Genomic DNA, 18,660 nt, shown 5'->3' with positions numbered 1-18,660 from the left:
AAATGCACTATGAACAATTGCCATCAGCCTTCCCCACATAGAAGTCTGTACGGGAAGAGCGAGGGTATGGGCAACTACGGAATGGTCCAAAGCCTCACCAATCTGTTAATCCCTTGAGCAGTTCACCGAGACCTTGAGGAAGGTGTTCGACCCCACAACATCAGGCAGAGAAACCGCCCGGGAGTTGAACCGCATCAGACAAGGGATGGACTCTGTCTCTGATTATGCCATCCTCTTCCGCACACTATCTGCGGAGAGCGGATGGAATGCCTCGGCATTGTACGATGCCTTCATCTCAGGACTCGCTGACCCAATACAAGATTTGTTGGTGCCCCTTGAGTTTCCTGAGGATCTCGACGCAGTCATTGTATTGGCTGTCAGGACGGACCATCGCTTAAAAGCGCAAAGATGGGACAAATTACGCGGTACAGTCCCTCAGGATCACGCCAAAGGTCATCCTCCTACTGAATGGAGGGCTTTTCCTCGCCTGCCGTCGGCAGCCCTGCGGAGATCTGCCTCCTCGAGCGATCCAGAGGAACCCATGGAGCTGGGACAGGCTCGGTTGTCCGCGGAAGAACGACGACGCCGCCGGCTGCAGGAGGGGAGGTGTTTTTACTGCGGGGAACAAGGGCACCTACTGGCAGGATGTCCGGTGAAAGCAAAGACCCACCAGATGAAGAGTTCCATGGTGAGCCGCTTCGCCTCATCGGGCAGTCCCTCCTGCTCCCTGACCAAGATCCAGGTAAGCCACACTGCATGAAAAGTGAGATTTTCGTCCCCGTAAACGCCCGGAAATCTCCCTAATTTCCGACAATTTCCAACAATTTGCAACCCGCGCACGTCGCGTTTGTCTGTGCCACAAATTGTCGGAAACGAACCATGACGTAGGTGGAGAGCTGGCGGAGGTGCGAATGGCCCGAATTAGCATATGAATGCAGCGAGACCGCGGGTGGCCGAGCGGGCTTAAATATCCTTACTCCTTATTGGATGAAACCACAACTTACTAACAAATAAAATCACTCGTGATTGGCAGCAAAACCACACCTGGGCAGACCAGGCTTGAGTTTCCTTGTTCATGATTGGATGAAACCACAACTTTCAATCACTCGTGATTGGTTGGCAGATCTGTCGCTATTGGTCACCCGCCTAATTTTATTTATATATTCATATTATGCTGTATATTCATTTCATGGTTACCCTATGTAGGCTACTACACTATTATTAGGATACCAACCAGGACATCAATGAATTTATAGAGAAAATGAACATTTGCCACATGTTTATGCAAAGAAAGAGCTTTATTAACAACACACAAACAACAACTACATACAAAGTGAGGATCTGCCCACACTTGGGTAACGGCGGTTTAAAAACTACAGCTCAGTAAACTGTCAGTTTGCCTCCTCGGGGTTGTAGACCGTCACTGGCGCCGTGTTTTCCGAGGCAGGTCTGTTGTGCAGGCGGCTCGTGTGTGCGTGGCGACCGTACAATCCACCCCGAGACCCCGCCAACAAGCTCTACGATGAGCTCTACGGTGGCGGATTTCCAGAGTTCCACCTCGTCATCAGCCAGCACACTTTGTCTCGATTCCAGCAGCTGTAAAAACAACAATGAATCAGTACTGTGCGATGTGATGCGTACGGACACATCTATCAATGCACCTGAAAAAAGTCAGCAAATAAACTCTGACCCTCTTTCTTCTCGCTCGACTCCGCGCTGAATCCTTCGCAGCTTCGGCTCGCAACGAGTGTTTTCCGGCTGAACCTGAAGCTCCTGCGTCCCGTCTCAAAATACGTCTCACAGGCGGCTGGAAAACAATTAAATGAGTGTGGTATGAATACAAAAAAAATCAAACGCAAGTCACAGTAACATTTAACAAGGAAGGAGAAACAGTAAACAGTGTCACTTACACACAAGGACGTCGTCTAAATCTGGACTTTTCCCGGAGCAAATACGAGGTCACCGCCTCATTATGAGGCGAGATTAGTCTGTGAAAACAAAATGTACAGTTATGATCGGTATCCATACGTATATATTTCCTTATAGCGCAGAATGAAAGCATATTCTTTAAATCTGACCCTTGCTCCGGTTCGTAGCGCCTGGAATTCGTCTCGGAGTTGTGAAGAAGCACCGCTTCCTGTAAACGACACGGCAAAGAAAACACACTTTAATAAAGCTGTTTCTGCTCACTTGTAAGGCTACTAGGCTACTCTTAGCTTTCGTTTGAGGCTACGCTACTTTTAGCTTAGCTTGCAGTCATCGAACGTATTCTTACCGCTATCTTGGGATCGTGCGCCCGTCTCCTCTTCTTTGAGTCAGTTCCTCTCCTCCATGGACAGAAACCCGCAGAGTCCCAAACGCTCCAGTGGAGCGAACCGCTCGTTGATATCGGCAGTTTGTTGTTGGAGTTGACGAGACGATCCACTGAGAGCATTCAGCAGCTTCTTCTCGTCTGTCTGCGGACTGGCCGAAAGTTGGTGACCGCGAAGAGGAGTTGAACGCGAGACATCGTCCAGCCATTATTCACGAACCAGCAAAAACCAAACAAAGGAACTGGAGATACCGTTCTTCTGAATATAGTGTCTGTTTGTATGCTCGTCTTGCAAGTACTGCTGTATCAGTCATGCCTATGACCTCACACGTGATTGGACGAGGAGTCTAAGGGTCCTCCAATCACATACGAGGTTATTGTTATACGGAAGGACCAGTATTTTAGGAAGACAAATGTTGGGACTTTGAAACAGCTGATATGCTTTATGTAAAGCAGTGTTTTGGTGTCAGCAGAACGACTTTCCCTAGAAAACTGTACAGTGGTGCCTCTTTCTCCATTCCACCAGACAATCTTGGATGAGTCTGACAGACATGCAATGTTGACAATGTATCATCAGATGTACCCTTGTGTCACTGAGGTTGAATGTTTTGCTATGACATGTAAACGGGTAACATATATGAATGTAACTTACTCAATCGATAGATGCAGAGCATAAAGGTCAGCATGTGTTCTTGCTAAGTGGTGTGGAAACACTAACAGTTTTGAGGAACCCGTCCTTGACCCTCTAGCAGAACTATGACCTAAAAGCAGTTTATAGTTGTTAATGTTGTGTCAAAGGGTACGGCATTTAAACATGTTCTTGCACAAGTTTCCTGGCTTCATCCCCACCCGGACAGACATTTTTATGGAAAGCCAATAGAAGTTTGGGGCTTGCAGGGAACAGACACGTCATACCAGCATCATTTCTGCCAGTTGAGCGCATTGCTAGAAGATGTGTGGTTAATACATCCTCTGTGCATTTAAGTAAGACCAACAAAAAGGTCACTGTAGTCCTGCCACTATGCACTGTAGTTGAGCTCTAGGAGACTGATCTCTGCAGACCCCTCATGCTGATTCAAATGTTGTTTGCATGGAATGCTCATTTTACCTTGATTAAAACTAATTTAAATAAGTTATTTTGTGTATCTTTTTTACATAACATTTGCCATTGCTAATGGCGTACACAGTAATCTATCATATTTGAATTAAATTAATCAATTCAAGCTAAAATGTAAGAGTCTATAATTAGGCTACTGAGCCTGATCTATTTGTACCAGAGATTTTCTTACCTTTTAAAAAAATGTCACCTGGGCTAAAACTCCCTCTGCGGCCCTGATTAGCATTTGTATAGCTCACAGCATTTTCATTTACATGTCAAAGCCTCCCCTAGAATTAGGAGGAGGGGGGTCATGGGGGGACAACTGCCAAGGGAGGCCCACATCAATTTCTGACAATTTACGGCAGTTTTCGGCGTTGCCCGCAAATTGCCGCAAACCTGAAATTCCACAACAATTTACAGTGCCGCATACTGCCGAAAATCCCACTTTTCATGCAGTGCCACCATGACACCACAGTCTCCATGGGAGCGGTGGTTGACTCAGGGGCTGATGAAAGTCTCATGGACTGGGATTTTGCAGACAAAATGGATATTAAGACTGTTCGTTTGACTCAGCCATTGAAAGCCAGCGCCTTAGCTGGCAGCTTTATATTTAATGTGACCCATGTGACGGAACCTGTGGCAATTTGCACCGGGGATCACCATGAACTAATGACCTTTCATCTGTTCCACTCGGCCCAACACGCCCTGATCCTAGAGTTTCCTTGGCTCAAGAAACACAACCCCCACATTGACTGGCGCTCAGGGGAGATTATAAATTGGGGAGAGACTGGGGTTGGTTCCGGCGGGGATCCTAGCAAAGATGTGGAAATTGGAGTCGTTGCTGACCTTGATTCAGCTCAAGCCCCTGGGCACACAGACTTAAAGATCAACCTGCCTGACATGACCTCCATTCCCAGTTACTATCACGATCTCAAGGAGGTGTTCAGCAAGAGTAGGGCCACTTCTCTACTGCCCCACCGGCCTTACGACTGCCCCATTGACCTTACCCCGGGGCACAGATTCCAAAGGGAAGACTTTATTCCATTTCCGGCCCTGAGAAAGCAGCCATGGCCGACTACATTGAGGCTTCACTGAAAGCAGGACTCATACGCCCCTCAGGGTAGTCTCCAGCAGGAGCAGGCTTCTTTTTTGTGGGAAAAAAGATGGTAATACATAGCACTGAGTGGGAAAATCATTTACCCCAGGTACAGAAGGTGCTCAAGGCCCTTCACGAAGCAAGTGTAGGCTAGCATATAGTGAAACCAAATATCTCGGATACACAATAGGACGGGGCCTGGTCAAACCGCAAGAGGCCAAGCTGAGGGCCATCCAAGACTGGCCGCGTCCTATGACAAAGAAACAAGTGAAATCTTTTATACGGCTTGCAAACTATTACAGGCGCTTTGTTCCCAACTTTTCCGATCTTGTTGCCCCCTAACATATGTAACCGCTAAAAGCCAGAAGCCTCTAAAAAGCCTTGTGTTCCCAGCCCGTGCTCGCAGTTCCAGACTTTAACAAGGAGTTTGTGGTGCAGATGGATGCCTAAGAGGTAGGACTGGGGGCGGTACTCTCCCAGGTGCAGCAGGGGGAAGAGCACCCCGTCCTTTACAGCAGCAGAAAATGATTGCCTCATGAGAAAAGATACTCTATACTGGAGAAGGAATGTCTGGCAGTTAAGTGGGCCCTCGAAACCCTTCGCTATTACCTCATTGGGCGGAAGTTCACACTAATCACGGACCACGTCCCTTTGCAGTGGTGGCAAGGAATAAAGAAACCAACAGTCGGGTCACAAGGTGGTTTCTCAGCCTCCAAGCATTTCACTTCTGTGTTGTTCACAGAGTTGGCCGGAACCCCGGGAATGTAGATGCCCTCTCACGACGAGATGCCCGGTGGGCCGTATCGGGTCCACCGGAAGCCTCAAGACTGTGGAGGGGGAAATGTAATGTCCCGAGAGGTCTGGTCCTCAATGGGAGGTACATTCCCACCCGGTGAACAACAACTCCCAGAGTCAGCAAGGCAGCGGGTCCCAGCTGAAGGGAATGAGGCTGATTGCCCTCACGACAGCTGGGGGTTCGGAAAAACAGAAAAGGAGAGGAGTCGAGAGAAGGGAGACGAGATAGAGAGATTTATGTTGATAAACAATTTTGTCAGATTTAAGTTTTCCGTTTGTTATGAATACAACACTTTATTTTGGGCACCCTCTTACCCACTCACAATCCCAGCCTTCCGAGACATCACATTAGTATTGGTAGATGCCAGACAGCCACATTAACGTGCAGAAGCACTATCAATGTAATATTAAAACTAAAACTAAATAAATACCCAAGTGGATAAAAAACATACAAAAAGCATACACACTTTTATTTGCCTCTTTCTCCGGTCCAAACCTACATAATTATTCAGCTGCAGTAAATGGATGCTATATTAATTATCATTGATGCTAAAATGTTTTCATTTATTACCATTTCTAGTGATATCAGAGAGCACTATGGAAAACGTGCAATGTACTCTGCATAAGTATATGACATTCTTGCAAAAGTACCATGGAAACCCTGATGGTAGGAATATACAAACAAAATTAAAGCTGCAAGCAGTGTTGGATGGGTCCTCGCTACTCCGCATGTTGGGGCACCGGCCGAACGGCTAGAAACGCAGCCGAGAACTCCTGTGGTCGTTGGACAGAGCATTCAGGAGTCAGTTGTCGTTAACCATAAGGATCGACACCAGGAATGCCACTTTGCAAACTTCATCTTTAACATCCAACTTCCTTCAAAATCTAATTCAGGAGACTACTTCAGGTCAACTTCAGATTAGATTTAAAAGGATACTAGTTACATGATGATTTCAATTAAGATCGATTGCACACATCACCAGGATATTCTGATATACCATTCCAAAATGAAAGCCTCTCAAAATACCATACATGAACTTCCTTCGAACTTTTTCACGAGACTACGTCTGGTGAATTTCGGATTAGATTGAAAAAGGAAACAATCAAGTGACTTTTCTACTAATTCTACAAATAATGCTTCTCAAAATGCCACCTTTGTTGTTTACTGGATTCTAAAAAATTTGACTTTCTGCTACCAGTAGGTGCCGGTATTTACTTTACATCTCTTCAGGCCCAGAGTCTCAAACATGTGTAAGAATCTGATGATGTCTATTAGAGTTACAAAAGGTTTAGTTCTTGGAGAAGGATCAACTTTGCTACTGATTATTGGATTCTTATAATATTCACAGTGAAGCATTATCAAGGTCTTAACTCTCTGCTATGAGAGGAATCAGATTTACCTTTGCGGAGCATAACCTATGAGAAGCAGGGTGTAAAAAAAAAAAAGACATTCGTTTTCTGCCATTTTTCACAAAATTCAAAATGGCGGAAAATCTAGTTAGGTGCATTTGCCTACCATGATTGACTTTTTTTGTAGCGCATGTCTAAGAGCACATGTGTGCCAAATGTCAAATCAATCGGGCATCGTGGAAAAAAACTGGCCTAGTGTGGTACTTTTTAAATTTCAAAATGCGAGACCCCCAAATTATCAAATTTTTCACCAGTTCTGAAATGCACGCCAAATTTAACAACTGTTTGGATGTGATAAAGCCCCCAAAATGGTAAAATTCCTTAGAGAAAATAAGAAGAAGAATAGTTCTATGAAATACAATAGGTTCCTCTACGACTAGGAAAAATAATTACGGAACAACACATAAATGCAATAAAATGCAGACCTGAAAAACCTGTCAACAATGTACACATGCACAGCTGTCAAGTATATCATCAAAGCCTTAGGCAGAGAATTGTGGCATGTGTGCAGCAAAAGAAAAAAAGCAAATAACGTTATCAGTAATTGAACAGCAGGCTGATATAGCCTATTGATCTGTCCACTGGAATCTTTTATCTCAACACAATGTATCCACTCTGCAGTTTATGACCCCAACACCACACACTCATAGTAAAGCCCAAGCCATGCGTCCTGGAGCACTGCCCACAATTTAAACACACTTAAAAAGGCAATGTCAGAAGATTAAGCTTGTTTGTGGCCCTGAGTTGCAAGGGACAATGTTTCTATTATTCTAGCAATTAGAACTGCCAAAATCACACATTTTAATCAGACAATTTATACCTAAATACAACTATTAAATAAATTACTATGTAGACTATTGAACTTAATAGCATGAGAAATAAATAATGAGCTTGATCTTATGTATTGTACTGAAATATGCAAGTGAGAAATCAATTCAATTCCATTCATTTTATTTTGTATAACCCAAAATCGTAAATTACAAATTTGCCTCAGAGCGCTTTACACAGTCTGTACACATACGACATCCTCTGTCCCGAAACCCACACAGCAGCACAGAAAAAACTCCACAAAAAATGAAAAACCCTTCCATGTGGAAAAAAGGGAAGAAACCTTAGGGAGAATGTCAGAGGGATCTCACTCCCAGGTTGGACTACAATGGATGTCATGTGTACAGAATGAACATGTAAAAGATGTATAATACATGACATTCCTATAACAGACATGATTCAAATAATTGCAAGTAGCAAGCCAGGCGCACGGCAGGACCACTGCAGGGACAACCACCATCAGATAGAACCATCATCCACTGAAGCCTGTGGGGAGGGAGGGCACAAAGACTTTAGGAAAGGGTAATGTTGTTTTATGATGACAGTAATGTGATTAATATTAAATAATAATGATTATAAAAAAATCACAATAGGCTGTTGGTAGAAGTGACAAAGAAAGTCCTGTTGAGCCCTAAATTCTGGAACTACAAAATAAAACAAGACGTGAACCCCAAACCGTGACAGAATCCCCCCCCTCAAGGGCCGAATTCCGGAAGGCCCTAAAACAGTAGAGAAGATACAAGGGGCGGGAGGGAGGGAGCCAAGAGACGAGGACCAGTCCACTCGGGGAACACTGGCGGGCGGCCCGTCAGGGCGATCAGTCGGCCGGGGAACCTCTGGGGGTCGGCCCGGAGAGCGGTCGGGAGTCCGGCTCCAGGGCGCTGACCGGACACTGGAACAGGAAGCCGGAATTGCCGGCTGGATGGCGAGGGAAGCCTCCGGAGTCGCCGGCTGGAGGACACGGGGGGCTAGGCACCGGGACGCCGGTCCAACCCCTGCCAGAGCCCCCCCCCTCAAGGGCCGGATCCCAAATCACCAAGGGGAGGGTGGGAGAGGACCACGGGATGGGGCGGAGGGGGCCTTAGTCGGGGAGCGGGGACTGGAGGCGTCGGGGTCATGAGTCGTGGGGCCGGGACTGGCCGAGTTGGGGCCATGAGTCGTGGGGCCAGGACTGGCCGAGTCGGGGCCATGAGTCGGGGGCCTCATCAGGAGGTTGCTGCGGCTCAGCACGGAACGTGGTGCTCTGCGGCCCAGCGGGAAACATGGTGCGCTGCGGCCCAGCGGGGTTAGGAGGTTGCTGCAGCCCAGCGCAGAACGTGATGCGCTGCAGCCGAGCGAGGTTGGGGGATCGCTGCAGCCCAGCACGGAAGTTTGTGCGCTGCGGCCGAGCGGGGAGAACCAGATCTGGACTGCGAGGTCCATCACCCGCTCCCAGTGCGATCCGCCGCCTGGCAACCACGAGATGGCCTCCACCTCTGGAGGCAACGTGGTGGGCGGAGGACGGCGAGAGCGGCGAACCGAACGCCCACTGGGGGCTCCGGGAGAGCAGACTGAGTAGGCCAGGAATCCAGCTGGGAATCCAGGGAGGGCATTTTCCCCATAACGGACAGCCAGCTGGATCCTGCGTGGCCCGCCCAGAGCCAGATGGGTTCTCACCGCTGAGTCCTTGGGGGGTCGCGTCATTCTGTCAGGACGGCAGGAAGGGGATAGAAGGCGGGACTCAAACGCAGTTTTTCAAAAAAACAAAGGCTATAATAGTCTCAAGTTCCAAAAAGGCAAGATTCCAAGAAGCATAAACACGTGACATGAACCTTCGGACAATATGCAACGACGCGACAAGTGACAAGAGACACACATGGCTTAAATACACTAGGGAGGTGCAGGTGATTGGACACAGGTGGAAACAATCATGACACAACAGATAATCACAGGGGAAGACAGGACAAGGCAGGAAATGACGTTACCAAGGAGACAAGAGGCAGAAAACTACAAAATAAAACAATACATGAACCCCAAACCGTGAAACATCCCGAAGCAGCACGGTAAAGCTTGGCGGAGGCTTCAGTTTCTAAGTCAACCTAATGCGAAGAGCAGCGAGGTTATTGGACAAAGCACCTCTGGGAACTTGTTCAATGCGCCCTTGATTCATGTCAGCCACTTCCATCCCACCTTTTCGATGGGCCGCATGCAATAGCGTTTTTTGTCTGAGTAAGTAAGCCGACAGTTTCTCCCCTCCTTGCTGGAATGTGTTACGAAACTTCACCATGAGGTTAGGAGCACTGTCTGTGGTTCCAAAAGCGGTCTCTCGGGCCTGAACATAGTCATTCGAAGTGGCATGAAGATTAGTGACTCGTTTCTTAATGACATCAGAACACTGCCACTCCTCCCAGCATGTGCATGGTTTGTTCAGCCTAGGAATCATATTCTTCTTCTCCAAGGGGGGTGGATTTGATACTAGAGAACATTGACTGCCCAACGTCCCACCCCCAGCCGCTAACTGTAGGTCGACCATAGTCATGTCATCAGCAGTTTCCACTGGCACAAATTGGCTTTTACCCAGAGGATCCAAACAACTTCCTCTACGTTTACAGCGGCCACCTACCTTAACTCCATTTAGTACTTCGTAAAAAGTCTCATCAGTGACGTCGCACAGTCGCTTTGCTTACATCAATACTTTTCTCTGCACACTATTGGAAAATCTGTACTGACTCCATGTTACCGGAGTCTAACACACACACACACACAAAAATAAACATTCAAAATGGTTGAGTTTCTACAGGGCTATGGATACCTAATTTAGTTATGCTTTTTTAACATAAATAACTAACACACACACAACACTAAACAGATCCCAGACGAGCCCCCACATATAGCACCCCTTCTCCCTTTCCCTCTTAGTCAGGGTCCTTATCCATATCAGCCACGTCTGTACCCGCTGAATCCAATTCGTAATCCCCGCAGCCCCCTCGCTCTGCCTGTGTTGGTCGAGACACGTTCATATACATGGTAGGAATTTACAGACTTAAACAAAGTACAACACGCACCTGAAAAAGATATTATTATACATAGTTTGCACTTTGACTTTGACACGGATTCCTGCAGCAACTGTGTTGCTACCTTTGGTATGGTTCTGTGATTAGTCCTCTGCATCCACCCTCAGCCCCTTCTTATGTCAGACTAGGTTGGAGAACTAGTTGACACCAGCTAAGCTTAAACTGTCTGCTGCTTGTCCTAATACACACACACGCACAGTGTCCTAATGACTCATCAGCTCTTCTCTCATCCAAATGCTTTATCTGTCCATTCTATCCACCATATGATAAAACGACAAGCACTGTAGTTAAAATGCTAAATAAATCCATGTTTATCAAGCACTGTGCAGCAATTACATCTCCTTTATGGCAGCAACGTTGCCAGCACAAGCCACAAACCTTTTGTTAATTAAGATCACCCCATTAGCACACTAATTAACAATTAACAAACACAATTAGTAAATACTGACATTTGGCGTACTCCATTGTTGAAATAATTTCTAGAAATTGCCCTCAGAGAGGTTTGTGTCAGAGGGGGATAATGGCATCACTCTGTCACACACACATACAAACACTGAACTGCCTAGCTAATTGTCATACACACAGTGAGTGTGTGTGTCTAAGTGAGAGAGGGATAATGAGTGACATGAAAGATGATCACAGGTATACAGCTAATGCTAAATACTCTATCCTAACTCACTGAGAAAAGTGAAAAGGGGTTCTATAATCTTTCCTTGATCCTCTTTTTAGTGATCTTTTCCTCCCTTTTGTTCTGGTCTTCTTTCTTTCCACTCACCAACTCATATCGTATTAATAAATTGTAATGAAATCCAAACTCCAAATCCTCTTAGGACAGGAGTATTCAACTAAAATGTGAGGGCCAATTAGAGAACATTTCTAGAAGATCATAATGTGCCTACTCAGTGTGATTAAATAGAGGAATAGAGTTTGTCACCGATCCATCTCACAAGTTGTATCAACATTTGCATGTAATCAATACACGACTAACATATCAAATGAATTCAGTATGATTCTAAAACTCTTTTGACAATATTTATTTTCCCGTAACAAAGAACTGAAGTTATTCGGACAAGGCCCGAGGCGTCTGGATGAGCAAGCAATTTTTAGAAAATCCAATGAAACCGCTATGTCACAGTGTGGGTGCTTTCATTTGTAGTTTCCTGCCGCTCGTGTCCCTGGGTTAACTTCACTTCCTGCGCTGGTGTATTTTCCCCTGAGAGTTTGATTGTCTGCCGTGTCACCTTACTAGTGTATTTAAACCAGGTGTGTCGTTTGTCTGCTTGTGGGTTTGTAAGTCTGGGTTGCCTGTATCTCTGTTTCCCAACTCTACTATAAAATATTTTTATTTTGGAAGTCTACGCATGAGTCCTTCGTCTGTCCTCTGTCCTGTGACAGAACAATCCCACCAAAATTGGACGCAGCAGACCCATTTCCAGAGTATGCATCAGACTATCTAAACGAGAAGCACATTTTGGCAATGAAAGACAAACTTTGTCTTTCGGCCAAGGACCTTTCGAAGGGAATGCCTCGCGCTAAAGAGACTTTTGCACCGTGTCTCCCGGGCAAGAAACTTGCAACGCAGGTACACGACCAGTTTCTCCTCCACTTGGTCTCCTTTTGTGAGGACTGCACCAAAGCCTACAGTCGATCGACATGCACCAAAAAAACGCTGGACTTTTAAGTACTGGCGGTGAACACAGGCCTAATCTTCTGAAGGCCTCCTCACAGTCAGTGCCGGTACCACCTTCCCAATCCAAGGACCAATCGTACCGCCTTCTTGCTTTGAGGTTGAGGGCAGCCTCCACCTTATCCACTTGTGGCTGCACCTCTCCTTTTCCTAGGTAGTCTAGGTACCGTGTAGCCTGCACGCCTGTGAACCCCCCCCCTCTACATTTTACATTTATATTATTTAACAACTTTGTTACTGCCAAACATTATCCTTGGAAAAGTTATTGCATGAATGTACATGAATTTCTCTCTAAATGTTTGAAAAAGGTGAAATATGAATATTGTTGTGCTTTTTTGTTCAATTCATTTTATTTAGTATAGCCCAAAATCGCAAATTACAAATTTGCCTCAGAGGGCTTTACAGTCTGTACACATACAACATCCTCTGTCCCGAAACCCACCATCGGCACAGGAAAAACTCCCCAAAAAATGAAAAAAAACCTTCCAAGAGGAAAAAAGGGAAGAAACCTTAGGGAGAACGTCAGAGGAAAAAATGGACGTTTATGCAGTGTTTCCTGATAAGATCGCCCAAAGGAAGCATATAGAGGGTAAATAAAATCGGTCCAAGTACGGAACCTTGTGGGACTCCGTGACCAACATTGGTGGTCTTTGAGGATTCACCGTTTACAAGCACAAACTGGGATCGATCCGATAAGTAGGATTTAAACCAGCAGAGTGCAGTTACTTTGATACCAATTAAATGTTCTAGTCTCTGCAACAGGATACAACGGTCTATGGTATCAAATGCGGCACTGAGGACCAGCAAGACAAGAAAAGAGATTAGTCCTTGGTCCGATGCAAGTAGAAGATCATTCGTAATTTTCACCAGTGCTGTTTCTGTACTGTGATGCACTCGAAATCCTGACTGGAAATCCTCGAACAAAGCATTGTTTTGTAGAAAGTCACATAATTGATTTGCGACGGATTTCTCAAGGATCTTAGAGAGCAAGGGAAGATTAGAGATAGGTCTGTAGTTAGCCAACACCTCTGGAGCAAGAGGAGGTTTCTTAAGAAGCGGTTTAATTACAGCTACCTTGAAGGACTGTGGTACATGTCCTGTCAACAAAGACAGATTCATAATATCTAATAAGGATATGCTAACTAAAGGAAAAACTTCCTTAAGCAGCTTAGTCGGAATCGGATCCAAGAGACAAGTAGAAGTCAGTTGATCAAGGTTGATGGAAGAGAAGGCATCCAAACAGGCATCAGGGCCCACTGCTGCATCCAAGGTTCCTACATCGGAGGACAGGTCGGCACTGGTTGAAGGCAGGAGACCATCAATTTTCTCTTTGATAGTCAGAATCTTATCATTGAAGAAGTTCATGACGTCGTTCATATGATAATGTTCATATGATAATGCTAAATGTAGCAAAACTGCGCAGGATTTTAGAACGTGCAACATTTTACAAACGGCGCCCCATAAACAATGAAAAATTATTTGATGGGAAGAAACCTTTTACGGGACGGAGAGACTGCGATGGACGTACAGAATGAACGTAAAATATGTATAATACATTAAATTCATCCAACAAATGATTCAAATTAAAATAGTATCTCATCATATGTGTTCATGATCATCTGCTCGTCAGCGGTGAAAAAAGACGCTCTTCCTTTAAGTTTATTTGCCGTTATACTGTTAAAAAATCCTGGTTTCGGGGATCGACTTGGGTGAACCACGTGCAGGTGATTGGACACAGGTGGAAACAATCAAGGACGCGGCAGGACAGGAAGTGAAGCTAACCCAGGTACAAGGTAGAGGCACGAAACTAAAAAATAAAACAGGAACCGTGACAGAAATACATATCATAATAACAACACGTCTGGTGTTTGGAAACTACTTACTGCTTTGTGTGTAAAACATATCACGTCCCTTACACAACACAGGAATTCGAACAAAAGGCCTTTTGAGCATGATTTCATTGGACAAATAAGGGTTGAGTCTTCATCTAAACAGCGGCTAGCACTGGTTAAGACCGGGATGAGTTTGTGTATTGGGTATTGCATTGACAATCCCACGGAAGCCCTTACTGTTCGATTGGCCGAGGTTTGTGTGTGTGTGCATGGAGGCTTCAGAGGCTTTGATGAATGTGTCTATTTGGTGGGGTGTTTCAGGCACACTGGCTATGTGTGATGGATGGCAAAGAAGCAGCTGCTAATATGTGGGATGTGACTAAACATTGCTACGCTGCTATCACCTACACTCATCCTACTATTAACACATCAGCTTTACATACACAGTGCAAGAGGCCACCACACTGTGTATACTTAACAGACAATATTATTTTGCTATTCTCTCTAGTTTTTGAGACTTGAGATTGACAGTTTTGAATTTTTCCACCAAAGAGATCGATTTCTATCTGCGTTGTAATTCTTAATTCCCATGTAGGGCTAATGTACTATACAGACTCATCAACTTGAGAATGCCTGCTTATGCTACTGGTTCGGCTGAGAGCCTCGACGTACAATTGTTAATGTTTGCAGTGGGAAGCTTGTGAGTGAAAATGTTTTTCTAAAGGGACTTTTGCTCGCGTTCCAATAATGGAATTATAGTATGTACCTCCTGGTTCTGGATAAGCTTCTTACTGGTGCTTCTTATGTTCCTCAAGATCAAAGATGGAATTGCAAGTTGCACATTGAATCTGACATTCCATATTGGGGGGAAAATGGGTGGTATTAGCAACTTTGTATGAGTGCAAGGTTTGGATATCTAACAGAGAGAACAACTTATATCTATTCCATCTATTCCTTCACCTCAATCAATAGCATACAGCATCTGCTGTATGCTATTGATTGAGGTGAAGGAGAACATTACATTTCTTTTTCAGAATTAAAAGGAAAATAAACAGTACTTTAATAGGTATATTTGGTACAAACAATGCATAATTATGCGTGTCGCAACTTGTGATGATAGGTAAGTATTGAACGTAAGCACATTGCTTGAGATTCATTTCTAAGATTGACCTGTGAATGCATTCATCGCACGAGCAGCTGCCTCCATCTACATATTGGAAAATTCTATGCATATAAAGACTTTGTTTCGGATAAACTACACCTTTTTATTTTTGATGCCCTTGCAGTAATGTTGGATCTTAACTTTCAGGCCGGTGGGATGCAGGGTAGGACATTTACATATTATTCAGGGGGCAATAACAAAAACACTGTCTTCTGCATCTAATTCACAGCTTCCACAGTTGGCTCTCTGTTATTGCGCTGATTCCTTCATGCTTCTGTAAAAAGAAAGAACAAAACATTTAGACCTTGAAACCCCAGTCAACTGCAATCTCAACTAGTTTTATTTTACCCAAATAGAGGGTTGGCTGTTATCCACGTGTAAGAGAGACTCTCATTTCATAGTGACGAAAGAATGATAAGGAAGCTCGTTAGCAGTCACTCAAGCGAGATTTTTCTGACATACAAGAACCATAACAAATCGCGGGAGTTTTGGGGTCGGTAGACATGCCAGATACCCAAATTAACGTGTAGAAGCACTAAAAAAGTTGAATTTTCAAAATATGTTTAGAAGGTAAAGCAAACAAATGTTTTAGAAGGTAAAGCAAACAAATGTATATTATTTGTGAAGATTATATCAAACAAATAAGCCTCCACAGCCTCCACAGCTCTATCCTTCAGGTAGCTCCAAAAAGGTTAACCATTTTCATGTTTTAATGTTTTCAGGGGTCCGTTTCAATTACGAGATTTAACAAACCCCAAAGTATAAAGGCAGCATGAATGGAGCCATGATAGTACAATTTACCATGGCAACAAACACAAAGAATCGGTCGGCATACTTCACCCCTATTGAGCTGAAAATATTAATGCAAGCATACGGGGAGTATGAACCCGTAATTAGAAAAAAAAAGCAACACTGCTACTGCAGCAAAAGACAGAAGTGGCGTGGGAGATTGCTGCTCGGGTCAACGTGTAAATTCCAATATAGTGTTGCCAGTTAATATTTAATCTACACACTAATCATAATCCATACATTTTACCAATTCCTAGTAGGAAAATTACATTTTTTACACTCCGCTTGTTAGACAGCACTACACACTGGCTTGAAATACACACCCAAGAATAATTTCGCTGGTAAAAACTGGTACAATGGTATTGAACCCAAAATGTATTTTATTCAGGTGCAATCCTGCAGGTGAAAAACTTTATGACCACTGAAACTGACAAGTTGGGTTTAAACTGCGAATAGTTGCTTTTATGTTCACTACTGGATGCATTTGACCATCACATTTTCTACCAAAAATCACTTTGAAGATAGTAAATGTCGTGTCTATGCGACTACTTATTGTCTGTTGGTCACTTTGCTTTATTGTAGCAGAACCTTCAGTGTCAATCTGAGGAGACTATTGATTTTAATTAGTGTCCACCCCCAGGGTGCTGACTGATGATTGGAGAAGAATAGGATGTCCTCAAAACCATGATAAAAATCACACACGGACAAATACACACACACGCACTCACACTCAAGCTCACACACACAAAGCTAATTATTATGTTTAATCAGCGGTGGAATGGCTGTAGGTCCTGTTCAAGGTGGAAGGAAACACGAAGAGGGTGAGACAGGGAGAGGGATGAGAACCTCTAAAGCTCAGTTTGGTGGTTGCTGGACAAGTCATTTTATAATTACAACAGTTCAATTCATTTTGTATAGCCCAAAGTCGCGAATTACAAATTTGCGGTTGTGAAGCAAAGTTGTGAATGTTCGTTTATGATGACAGTAATAGTAATGTGATTAATATTTATAATAATAATGATAGCAGCAGCAGTTGTAGCAGGGCCATGGCAGGATACAGGAACAGGGTCCAGACAGAACCGTAATCCATGAAAACCTGTGAGGCGAGACAGCAGTAAGTAAAAGAAGCTGAATTAGTGATGTGCATTAATGAGATTTGAATTATTAATGAAAGAGAGGAGAGAGCGAGGGTAGCTTGATGTGTCCCAAGAAATCCCCCGGCAGTCTAGGCCTATAGCAGTTTAATCAAAGGGCTGGTCTAGGCTAACCTGAGCCAGCCCTTACTGTTCAGCGTTAAAGAGGAAAGTGTCTGCCCCCGAAGGGGGGGAAGCTGGTTCCACAAAAGTGGAGCTTGATAACTATAGGCTCTAGCTCCCATCCTACTTTTTAAGTTTCTAGGAATCACAAGTATCCGAGCGTTCATGGAGCTCAGCCCTCTTCGGCAATATGGTATTATAAGCTCCCTAAAGATACAACAATGCGTCACCAGCAAATCTATCTACTATGCCAAAAGAACAAATTAGTTAATGCTCTTTTCGCAGACAATGTGATGGGGTTGAAGTTCCAGGATATCATATCCCAATGACTGAGTGTATGACATAAGTTGCAAGTCATGTTGGCCCAATGAAGAATGTTGTTATGGGAAACTCTCTTGGGTATAATATGGACGTAGGTTTACGATTAGCAGTTCAATGTACAGGCCCCAAATGTTTTTCTAACCAGGATATAACCAGGCAACACTCTTATATACTCAAATATTACTAGCCCATCCAACTAAACTGCAATCTCAATTATGTCAATTAAGGGAGCATTTCTCCTGGTTTACAACAGACGTTTTAAACATGTATGTTTGTATTGTGAATATAAAAAAGACGTTTGTTGTGTAATTTAGAGATGTAGTTCCAAATGAGTCAACATTGACTTTGTTTGTCCAAACCCATATATCCCCAACCCATAATTGACGATGCAGTTTAGATGGGTATAGTCTTCAGTAGACCGAACTGGAAGACAGAGATGTGATTGGAATGCATTAAATTCTATTAAATTCCATTCAACTAATTGTATTTTGTTTATCCCAATCACAAATTTGCCTCAAAGGGCTTTACAGTCTGTACACATGCGACATCCTCTTTCATCCTTTTAGTTTTTTGGGATAGTTTTGGGATTCTTTCCTGTGCTAATGTGACTGTTTCGGGACAGAGGATCTTGCATGTGTACATACTGTAAAGTCCTCTAAGGGCAAATTTGCGATTTTGGGGTATACAAAAAAAATGAACTTAATTGAATTTGATACGTAGATAAATCCAGAAACTTTTAAATGGTTTATTTTGAAAAGACACTGCAAGCATATCATGAGTGGGGACTCTGCGGTTAATGTTATATGTATATTAACATTGTATACAGCAAAAGAGAATTATAAATATTTCTTTCTTCGAATGCGTTAAATTATATTCAATTCCCTTAAACAGGGAAAAAAGGACGACCCCTTTGGAGAACGGGAAAAGAGGGATCGATGTAGGGAAAATATAATTACAAAAAAGGAAAAACTAGACATCTCTGTCATGTGCCTCTCAATTCTACTCTTCTCCCCTTTTGCTA

General features: G+C 44.0%; 2 long non-coding RNA genes across 2 annotated transcripts in view; both read right to left on the bottom strand.

The window, feature by feature from the left end:
* Positions 1 to 1,523: 1,523 nt before the first annotated feature.
* LOC144406225 (uncharacterized) overlaps positions 1,524 to 18,660 on the bottom strand; it is a 61,003-nt gene continuing 43,866 nt past the window's right edge. Inside the window, exon 3 of the long non-coding RNA XR_013467424.1 lies at positions 1,524 to 1,596. This is a non-coding gene — a long non-coding RNA (uncharacterized LOC144406225). The remainder of the gene's footprint in view (positions 1,597 to 18,660) is intronic.
* Positions 1,693 to 2,157, bottom strand: LOC144406223 (uncharacterized). Its single transcript, XR_013467422.1, has 3 exons — positions 2,079 to 2,157; positions 1,911 to 1,988; positions 1,693 to 1,807 (listed from the first exon to the last, which is right to left on the bottom strand). It is a non-coding gene; the product is annotated as an uncharacterized LOC144406223 (long non-coding RNA).

The sequence above is a fragment of the Gasterosteus aculeatus genome, chromosome 4 (genome assembly GCF_964276395.1).
Source record: "Gasterosteus aculeatus chromosome 4, fGasAcu3.hap1.1, whole genome shotgun sequence".
NCBI classification, from domain to species: Eukaryota; Metazoa; Chordata; class Actinopteri; order Perciformes; family Gasterosteidae; genus Gasterosteus; species Gasterosteus aculeatus.
The sequence above is the reverse complement of the archived record's forward strand: the minus strand, read 5'-3'. Positions and strand labels throughout refer to the sequence as shown.